An 11,352-nucleotide genomic window follows, 5' to 3' on the forward strand; every position below is an offset into this window, starting at 1 on the left:
GGTTCAGAATGAACTGAGAAACACATTTAGCAGTCATTCAGAATGAACTGAGACATTTAGCAGTCATTCAGAATGAACTGAGAAACACATTTAGCAGTGGTTCAGAATGAACTGAGAAACACATTTAGCAGTGATTCAGAATGAACTGAGAAAAATATTTAGCAGTGATTCAAGATGAACTGAGAAACACGTTTAGCAGTGATTCAGAATGAACTGAGACATTTAGCAGTGATTCAGAATGAACTGAGAAGCAAATTTAGCAGTGATTCTAAATAGACTGAGAAACACATTTAGCAGTGATTCAGAATGAACTGAGAAACACATTTAGCAGTGATTCAGAATGAACTGAGAAACACATTTAGCAGTGATTCAGAATGAACTGAGAAACACATTTAGCAGTGATTCAGAATGAACTGAGAAACACATTTAGCAGTCATTCAGAATAGACTGAGAGACACATTTAGCAGTGATTCAGAATGAACTGAGAAACACATTTAGCAATGGTTCACAATAGACTGAGTAACACATTTAGCAGTCATTCAGAATAGACTGAGAAACACATTTAGCAGTGGTTCAGAATGAACTGAGAAGCAAATTTAGCAGTGATTCTAAATAGACTGAGAAACGCATTTAGCAGTGATTCAGAATAGACTGAGAAACGCATTTAGCAGTGGTTCAGAATGAACTGAGAAACACATTTAGCAGTGATTCAGAATGAACTGAGAAACATATTTAGCAGTGGTTCAGAATGAACTGGGAAACACATTTAGCAGTGATTCAGAATGAACTGAGACATTTAGCAGTGATTCAGAATGAACTGAGAAACACATTTAGCAGTGATTCAGAATGAACTGAGACATTTAGCAGTTGTTCAGAATAAACTGAGAAACACACTTAGCAGTGATTCAGAATAGGCTGAGAAACGCATTTAGCAGTGATTCAGAATCGAGTGAGAAACACTTTTAGCAGTTATTCAGAATGAACTGAGAAACAAATTTAGCCCAGATTTATTTCTTTATTTTTTATTTAAATGGTGTTTTGCACCGCACTCAAGAATATTTATACGACGGAGTTCAGCATTATAGTAGGAGGGTATCAGGCAAAGCCCCTACCACGACCATTACCAAGTTGGCTGTATGAGCTGGGCTTGAACTCACATCGATCACACTGCTCCTAAGTGCTACTACATCATGGAGGTCCCTCAGTTAGCTGAAATGCAGAACAGGAGAGTGAGGGCGAGACAATGTTTATATACACAATAGGCTGAGAAACACACTTAGAGCAAGTACGAAAGAGAATGAGATACATTCTGCTAAAATACGAATAAACTAAGAAACACTTTAACCCAGAACAGACAAAAAACTCATCTAGCTGAGATACGGAACAAGCTTTTTCTCCCGAACACATTAAGTCGTGAAAGATACAGCTTAGCTGAGGGAAGCAAATTTAACTGAGATATGGAATAGACAGGGGAATACATTTAGCTGAGATACGAAATAGACTGAGAAACACACGTGAAACACAAATTAAAATTGGTTCATTTGTTACATGTTTCTTTGTGACCGTTGCTAGATATGTGAGTATCAAACTGGCTCCTTAATGATTGACTATTAAAGGATTGCCCAACTGGATATTTTTCTCAGTTAATTCCTTACAACCTACAAACGGTTGTCAATAAGACAGAAATACAATGTAAAACACCTACAGCACTGAGAGGAAAATTAGTGCAGCGACAACAGTGTGACAGCTATCAGATGGTCATATGTAACCGGTGAAATACGTTTCTTGCTAGTTTACCTCAGTTAGTTTTTTCTGTAACTGTTCATGTAAATGCTTAAACACCAGCAAATAACACGCCCCTAATACCATGGTTTAAGCAGAATTGGGTAAAAAAATGAACTGAACTCATACCTGCGATTCAATAGGCGTCAATGGTCTAGAATTACTCAAAATGCTGTGTTGTTGTTGTTGTTTCTATTTAATATATAATCACATTCAAATAGTGCAAAGGGATCAGGTCTCTGGGATGCTTAGTACACTAGCAGAATGCTGGTTTACTCAGGAATACATTATAAAAGACTAACAGCGTAGGGAGTAAAAAGCCGCTTCAAATTAGCACACATTACTGACACCGTGTCCTAATTTGTATGAATATAAACACAGACAAACAAGATCCAGCTTAAAATTATATTTGAAAATACATTATCCTAAATTTTCAATTATCTTTATAAGATATAATTAAAGTTCTAGCCACAGAATGCCGACGATTTAACAAAAAGTGTGTTCGTCAGAATTGTGAAATAACAAGACCACCTGAACAGGGTTTTTCCCCTTCGGGCGACAAGATCTCATTCACGTGCATCAAGACGTAAGTGCTCGCTGGCCCCAGGTGTCCATTTGAGAGAAGCACCTTACATTACAAACAGGGTATATGTTTGCCTGTATTGCAAACTTAAAGTCTGCATATTTTTTTTTTGCCATACACATAACATAAAAGCTTGGAAGACGATTGTTATTCCTTGGACAATTAAAAAGTCTGTTCGTCAAGAGAGAACTAAGTCGCTGGTAGGTAGTTAAAACGAAAAATTGTCCATGTCCAATTCGTGTCAGATAAACCAGACGGGAAAGCATTTGTGTCATCTAAGCGGTCGATATATGAACAGTTGCAAGCAAACCACTACTGAGATACATGTTGTGGTATCGACAGCTGATATTCTAGCATGGTAGACGATTTGAATACTGACCTACCTAATACGACCCAGTATGACCTACTTTTTGGCCACAATGCTACGTGACGAAAACTTTTAACAGTATACTTTTATAGAACGCGAACACGAATCATGCAAAGAGAAGCATTTAACAGTTCAGTGATGTTGGGAAGACCCAAGAAATGTTCTGAAAATGAGTGAAATCAGTCTACAAATCGTGTACAATACGAGCATGTGCGTTGTCGATAATAAAATATCTGTCAGTTACGCTTTGCTTGCAAATGTTCATATATGGGCCATGTAGATGGCACAAATGCGCTCCCGTCTGTTGTATCTGACACGAATTAGACATCCACCGAATTACGGTGGTACGTTTGGAGAATTTGGCACGGTTTTGCAGTTAACTTATTTTTTATAGTCTAGTTTAGCGATACCGGCTATGACACGAGGATCCATGCAGACGGTCCAGCCGACTATGATTTGCGCTGACGACAACAGTCTGTCACTCAACACAGGTGAAAGTAACAATCGAGCTAATCTATTATGCTTTAAAAAAAGTATAACCGGCAACAAGAAATAAGGCTTGAATTATATTGAATGGAAATAGCAATTGGTAACTGCAGGGAATGTACCGCTGTGACGTCACAGGGTCAACGGTGGTTCAATAGCAGTGGCGTAATATTCCGATGTTTGAAGACCAAATTCTTCCGTTTTCGACGTTTTAAATGAATGGATTCAGGGGACATCAGATTATCTGTCCGCAGCTGGAAAGGCTCAGCGCTGGGGATCTACTTTACGAAACTTACCGTGTGGGGGGTTGATTGAATAACCCTGACACACTCGTTTTCGCAGTTATAACTTGTGACGGTGACCGAAATCGCTACAAAATACACAGGATCTAACAAATGTTACAATGCCAGATTTGTTTGCCTACACGCCATATGCAGGACCCTTCGGTATATTGCTGGCCAAGTAAGGATGACTTACAACGTCAAAATTGAATCTACCCAGCTTGTCGTAAAGTCTGCGAGAAAGTAAACCGTTTTGATCTTTGTACAAATATAGGTCCAGATAAGATGTACCCTTCGGAGAGCCTGTGGTTTCCTTTAAAGTCAGCAAAGGTGGATATATATCTTTCACAGCTATACACAATCTTGTTATAATTAAAGACGTACAGCATAATTAGAAACACCAGAGTATCGATCCCAGCATAGTTAGAAACACAAGAGCAGCGACAACATTGTGATAGACGTATAGCGTAAAGAGTAAATCCAGAGCAGCAACGACAGTGTGATATTCGTACAGCATAGAGTGTAAATCCAGAGCAGCGACGACACTGTGACAGCTGACTAAATCACCAATAAAGCCAGCGACTTCATCATAAACTAGTAGACAATCAATATACCGTGATATGAATGAGAAGGATCAGGCCTGGTGAATATTATTCTTTAATGGTTTCTGCATATAGTAGTATTTATACAAGAGCAAGTATCAGACCGAAGTGGGGCACAGTTTGTACACATCGGATTACGAATGCCCTGCTCACACACATATATACATTTCCACAGGGCTGCTCGGCGTAAACCACCGACCTTCAGCAAATTATCGCTTTCCCACATCTGAGGTACGGAAAATACGCACCATACTGGTGTAACGCAGGGGATCTGAAACCAACAACGTCGATCGTTTATTGTCACAAAGCTCCCTCAAGCAAGAGGAACAAATTCTATGTCCATGGCCTAACGTACCATTGTAAAAGGGGCTTCAGAAGTCATACATGAGCGACTTATTTAAGCCAAAAGTTTAAATATCATGCATTTGCAAATCTTAACGGTTACTTATAATTCTTACAAATCCTTGCATGACACAATCTGTTTTTGTTGTTGTGTTTTCAGATATTATTTTTTTTTTGTAAGTGATTTTAAATATAATCACTTGTAAGTAAAGTCCACCTGGCTGCGTAATGTGTCAAATATGTCGTTGTTAGTGCATTCAACGCCGTATTTTTCTGAATTGGTGACATATTCAGAATCGTTATGAACAATGGTGGGAATAGCTTTAGATTTCCCCTTGCCATTAATGGACTTAATTTGAGCCTAAACGTTTTTGATTGGTGTATTCTCGGATAAATTACTACAAAATTGCCGCCCGTGATCTTCCTACATTCCTTTTGGTAAAGCCCCCACTGAGTTTACATAAGGATTGATATCCCAGGATACATGGACGGGTAGGTGATCACTCCCACACGGTGAGATATTATCCACGGACCAATCAAAAGACAGGCTTAGGTCAGGGGAACACAAAGTAAGATCAACATGTGACAAATTACCGGAGTGGGGATCAACTCGAGTGCCTGAACCATCATTAAGAATACATACACCATATTGATCAATAAATTCTTCAAGTACCCGTCCATTTTGGTTAACAGTTGGACTACCCCACAACGGACTGTATTATGCATTGAAATCCCCGCATAAAATGTAGGAGTTATTCACAGATGACATAAGGGAGTTAAAGTCGGAACGATCCAGACGGTTCGACGGGTTGTAAACGTTTACAACACTGACGGATGGACCGTTAGTTCTAGCTATATTGAAACACTAGGCTTCTATGCTGGTAAACGAAAGTAATCTAACCTCGGAAAAGGAAAGTCCATGTTTTGAGAACATAGCCAAGCCGCCGTCACCTCTCGTCTCCCTATCTAATCTGTTAATAAAATATCCAAGATATGTGTAGTCACACTTTTAGCAGTGGTTCAGAATAGGCTGGAAAACACATTTAGCAGTGGTTCAATATAGACTGAGAAACACATTTAGCAGTGGTTCAGAATAGACTGAGAAACACATTTAGCAGTGGTTCAGAATAGGCTGAGAAACACATTTAGCAGTGGTTCAATATAGACTGAGAGACACATTTAGAAATGGTTCATAATGAGCTGAGAAACACATTTATCAGTGATCCAGAATGAACTGAGAAACACATTTAGCAGTGGTTCACAATAGACTGAGAAACACATTTAGCAGTGATTCAGAATAAACTGAGAAACACATTTAGCAGTGATTCAAAATGAACTGAGAAACAAATTTAGCAGTGATTCAGAATAGAATGGGAAACACATTTAGCAGTGGTTCAGAATGAACTGAGAAACACATTTAGCAGTGATTCAGAATGAACTGAGAAACAAATTTAGCAGTGATTTAGAATCGAGTGAGAAACACATTTAGCAGTGATTCAGAATGAACTGAGACATTTAGCAGTGGTTCAGAATGAACTGAAAAACACATTTAGCAGTGATTCAGAATAGGCTGAGAAACGCATTTAGCAGTGATTCAGAATAGACTGAGAAACGCATTTAGCAGTGGTTCAGAATGAACTGAAAAACACATTTAGCAGTGATTCAGAATAGACTGAGAAACACATTTAGCAGTGATTCAGAATGAACTGAGAAACATATTTAGCAGTGGTTCAGAATGAACTGGGAAACACATTTAGCAGTGATTCAGAATGAACTGAGACATTTAGCAGTGATTCAGAATGAACTGAGAAAAATATTTAGCAGTGATTCAAAATGAACTGAGAAACACGTTTAGCAGTGATTCAAAATAAACTGAGAAACACGTTTAGCAGTGATTCAGAATGAACTGAGAAACACATTTAGCAGTGGTTCAGAATAGACTGAGAAACACATTTAGCAGTGGTTCAGAATAAACTGAGAAACACATTTAGCAGTGATTCAGAATCGAGTGAGAAACACATTTGGCAGTGATTCACAATTAACTGAGAAACAAATTTAGCCCAGATTTATTTCTTGATTTATTTATTTATTTAAATGGTATTTTGCACCGCACTCAAGAATATTTATACGACGGAGTTCAGCATTATAGTAGGAGGGTATCAGGCAAAGCCCCTACCACGACCATTACCAAGTTGGCTGTATGAGCTGGGCTTGAACTCACATCGATCACATTGCTCCTAAGTGCTACTACATCATGGAGGTCCCTCAGTTAGCTGAAATGAAGAACAGGAGAGAGAGGGAGAGACAATGTTTATATACACAATAGGCTGAGAAACACACGTAGAGCAAGTACGAAACAGAATGAGATACATTCTGATGAAATACGAATAAACTAAGAAACACTTTAAACTGTAACCCAGAACAGACAAAAAACTCATCTAGCTGAGATACGGAACAAGCTTTTTCTCCCGAACACATTAAGTCGTGAAAGATACAGCTTAGCTGAGGGAAGAAGATTTAACCGAGGTATGGAATAGACTGGGGAATACATTTAGCTGAGATACGAAATAGACTGAGAAACACACGTGAAACACAAATTAAAATTGGTTCATTTGTTATATGTTTCTTTGTGACCGTTGCTAGATATGTGAGTATCAAACTGGCTCCTTAATTATTGACTATTAAAGGATTGCCCAACTGGATATTTTTCTCAGTCAATTCCTTACAAAGTACAAACGGACCTAAACACTGAAATACTCATTTCTGTTCAACCTTTGTACATCTCCATTTGGGTTGCATTCGACGCCTAAAACAGTTTGGATGTGGGATATGCGCTAAAAATATCTGTCTTTGTTGTCAATAAGACAGAAATACAATGTAAAACACCTACAGCACTGAGAGGAAAACTAGTGCAGCGACAACAGTGTGACAGCTAGCAGATGGTCATATGTAACTGGTGAAATACGTTTGTTGCCAGTTTACCTCAGTTATTTTTCTTCTGTAACTGTTCATGTAAATGCTTAAACACCAGCAAATAACACGCCCCTAACACTATGGTTTAAGCAGAATTGGGTACAAAAATGAGCTGAAGTCATGCCTGCGATTCAATAGGCGTCACTGGTCTAGAATTACTCAAAATGCTGTGTTGTTGTTGTTGTTTCTATTTAATATAGAATCACATTCAAATAATGCAAAGGGATCAGGTCTCTGGGATGCTTAGTATACTAGCAGAATGCTGGTTTACGCAGGAATACATTATAAAAGACTAACACCATAGGGAGTAAAAAGCCGCTTCAAATTAGCACACATGACTGACACTGTGTCCTAATTTGTATGAATATAAACACAGACAAACAAGATCCAGCTTAAAATTATATTTGATAATATATTATCCTAAATTTTCAATTATCTTTATAAGATATAATTAAAGTTCTAGCCACAGAATGCCGACGATTTAACAAAAAGTGTGTTTACCAGAATTGTGAAATAACAAGACCACCTGAACAGGTTTTTTCCCCTTCGGGCGACAAGATCTCATTCACGTGTATCAAGACGTAAGTGTTCGCTGGCCCCAGGTGTCCATTTGAGAGAAGCACCTTACATTACAAACAGGGTATATGTTTGCCTGTATTGCAAACTTAAAGTCTGCATATTTTTTTTTTGCCATACACATAACATAAAAGCTTGGAAGACGATTGTTATTCCTTGGACAATTAAAAAGTCTGTTCGTCAAGAGAGAACTAAGTCGCTGGTAGGTAGTTAAAACGAAAAATTGTCCATGTCCAATTCGTGTCAGATAAACCAGACGGGAAAGCATTTGTGTCATCTAAGCGGCCGATATATGAACAGTTGCAAGCAAACCACTACTGAGATACATGTTGTGGTATCGACAGCTGATATTCTAGCATGGTAGACGATTTGAATACTGACCTACCTAATACGACCCAGTATGACCTACTTTTTGGCCACAATGCTACGTGACGAAAACTTTTAACAGTATACTTTTATAGAACCCGAACACGAATCATACAAAGAGAAGCATTTAACAGTTCAGTGATGTTGGGAAGACCCAAGAAATGTTCTGAAAATGAGTGAAATCAGTCTACAAATCGTGTACAATACGAGCATGTGCGTTGTCGATAATAAAATATCTGTCAGTTACGCTTTGCTTGCAAATGTTCATATATGGGCCATGTAGATGGCACAAATGCGCTCCCGTCTGTTGTATCTGACACGAATTAGACATCCACCGAATTACGGTGGTACGTTTGGAGAATTTGGCACGGTTTCGCAGTTAACAGACTGTAAATTTTTATAGTCTAGTTTAGCGATACCGGCTATGACACGAGGATCCATGCAGACGGTCCAGCCGACTATGATTTGCGCTGACGACAACAGTCTGTCACTCAACACAGGTGAAAGTAACAATCGAGCTAATCTATTATGCTTTAAAAAAAAGTATAACCGGCAACAAGAAATAAGGCTTGAATTATATTGAATGGAAATAGCAATTGGTAACTGCAGGGAATGTACCGCTGTGACGTCACAGGGTCAACGGTGGTTCAATAGCAGTGGCGTAATATTCCGATGTTTGAAGACCAAATTCTTCCGTTTTCGACGTTTTAAATGAATGGGTTCAGGGGACATCAGATTATCTGTCCGCAGTTTGAAAGGCTCAGCGCTGGGGATCTACTTTACGAAACTTACCGTGTGGGGGGTTGATTGAATAACCCTGACACACTCGTTTTCGCAGTTATAACTTGTGACGGTGACCGAAATCGCTACAAAATACACAGGATCTAACAAATGTTACAATGCCAGATTTGTTTGCCTACACGCCATATGCAGGACCCTTCGGTATATTGCTGGCCAAGTAAGGATGACTTACAACGTCAAAATTGAATCTACCCAGCTTGTCGTAAAGTCTGCGAGAAAGTAAACCGTTTTGATCTTTGTACAAATATGGGTCCAGATAAGATGTACCCTTCGGAGAGCCTGTGGTTTCCTTTAAAGTCAGCAAAGGTGGATATATATCTTTCACAGCTATACACAATCTTGTTATAATTAAAGACGTACAGCATAATTAGAAACACCAGAGTATCGACCCCAGCATAGTTAGAAACACAAGAGCAGCGACAACATTGTGATAGACGTATAGCGTAAAGAGTAAATCCAGAGCAGCAACGACAGTGTGATATCCGTACAGCATAGAGTGTAAATCCAGAGCAGCGACGACACTGTGACAGCTGACTAAATCACCAATAAAGCCAGCGACTTCATCATAAACTAGTAGACAATCAATATACCGTGATATGAATGAGAAGGATCAGGCCTGGTGAATATTATTCCTTAAAGGTTTCTGCATATAGTAGTATTTATACAAGAGCAAGTATCAGACCGAAGTGGGGCACAGTTTGTACACATCGGATTACGAATGCCCTGCTCACACACATATATACATTTCCACAGGGCTGCTCGGCGTAAACCACCGACCTTCAGCAAATTATCGCTTTCCCACATCTGAGGTACGGAAAATACGCACCATACTGGTGTAACGCAGGGGATCTGAAACCAACAACGTCGATCGTTTATTGTCACAAAGCTCCCTCAAGCAAGAAGAACAAATTCCCTGTCCATGGCCTAACGTACCATTGTAAAAGGGGCTTCAGAAGTCATACATGAGCGACTTATTTAAGCCAAAAGTTTAAATATCATGCATTTGCAAATCTTAACGGTTACTTATAATTCTTACAAATCCTTGCATGACACAATCTGTTTTTGTTGTTGTGTTTTCTGATATTATTTTTTTTTGTAAGTGATTTTAAACATAATCACTTGTAAGTAAAGTCCACCTGGCTGCGTAATGTGTCAAATATGTCGTTGTTAGTGCATTCAACGCCGTATTTTTCGCTTGTGTAAGTTAAGTTAAGTACACACTGTGTAATAAGTTTAATTATATATTATAACCATACTTGTATTTGAGGGCTTAGTCAGCGGCACAAGACAAACTACGTTTGCATACACTTTCCGTCTGAGATAAGCTGGAACATTTGAAGATGTCAAGTACATGTAAAATGTTATCTCTGGGCAATTTCAATCTAATACGAGCAGAGACGTTTGAGAGAGATGTCAGGTATATGAAACACGTCGCTTATGGACTTTTCCATATTTTGTACGATTTATTGACCTCTGCCCACGGATTATCTTTTCCATGATTTACTGGTCCGTAATCCTTATTTCGAAAATTCGGTGTAAGCATAATCCCCTGCAGTGGACGCACGTTTAAACACATGCAGTCTTCATGCTCTGTATATTAAGGCAATTTGTTCATGTTAACCTGACGCCTAGGGTCAGGGACCAAGTTTGTCTTTCTACGCTGAAATGAGCTTGTATCGCTCAAGGGATAAACGCTCTTTAAGCTTCCTTTGTTCCCTGTTCTTTGAAATGCAGGCAGTGCACACAGCACTCTTCCGGTGTTGTCACTTGATTATTTCGTAACTTATTTTGTAAACTGAAAAGACTTTTCTTATGTAAATTCTAATTAATTTGTTGACATGAAGCACAGCCCCATTATTTGCTCTTTCCGACTAAATGGTTGTATCACGCATGTAACACGCGTGCTGTTGTCAAAGAGAAGAGTTTATATGTACTTAACTGGCTTGGCAGTTAGTGTTTAAGACAATGGATCAGCGCTGTACGCTGTAAGTACAAGCCCACATCCTTCCGACTACTTCTCCGGTCTGCCAGCAACCAGTGGATAATTTCTCTGGATCTGCCCGCTTTCTTCCGACCATAATACTGGCGTATAAGTGAAATAACCTTGAGTTCGACGTAAAACACCAATAAAATAAACATAAATAAATTAAGGAGTGTGAGACTAAGGATTGAACTCTACATCTTGTGCCATGG

Source organism: Liolophura sinensis, chromosome 11 (genome assembly GCF_032854445.1).
Source record: "Liolophura sinensis isolate JHLJ2023 chromosome 11, CUHK_Ljap_v2, whole genome shotgun sequence".
NCBI classification, from domain to species: domain Eukaryota; kingdom Metazoa; phylum Mollusca; class Polyplacophora; order Chitonida; family Chitonidae; genus Liolophura; species Liolophura sinensis.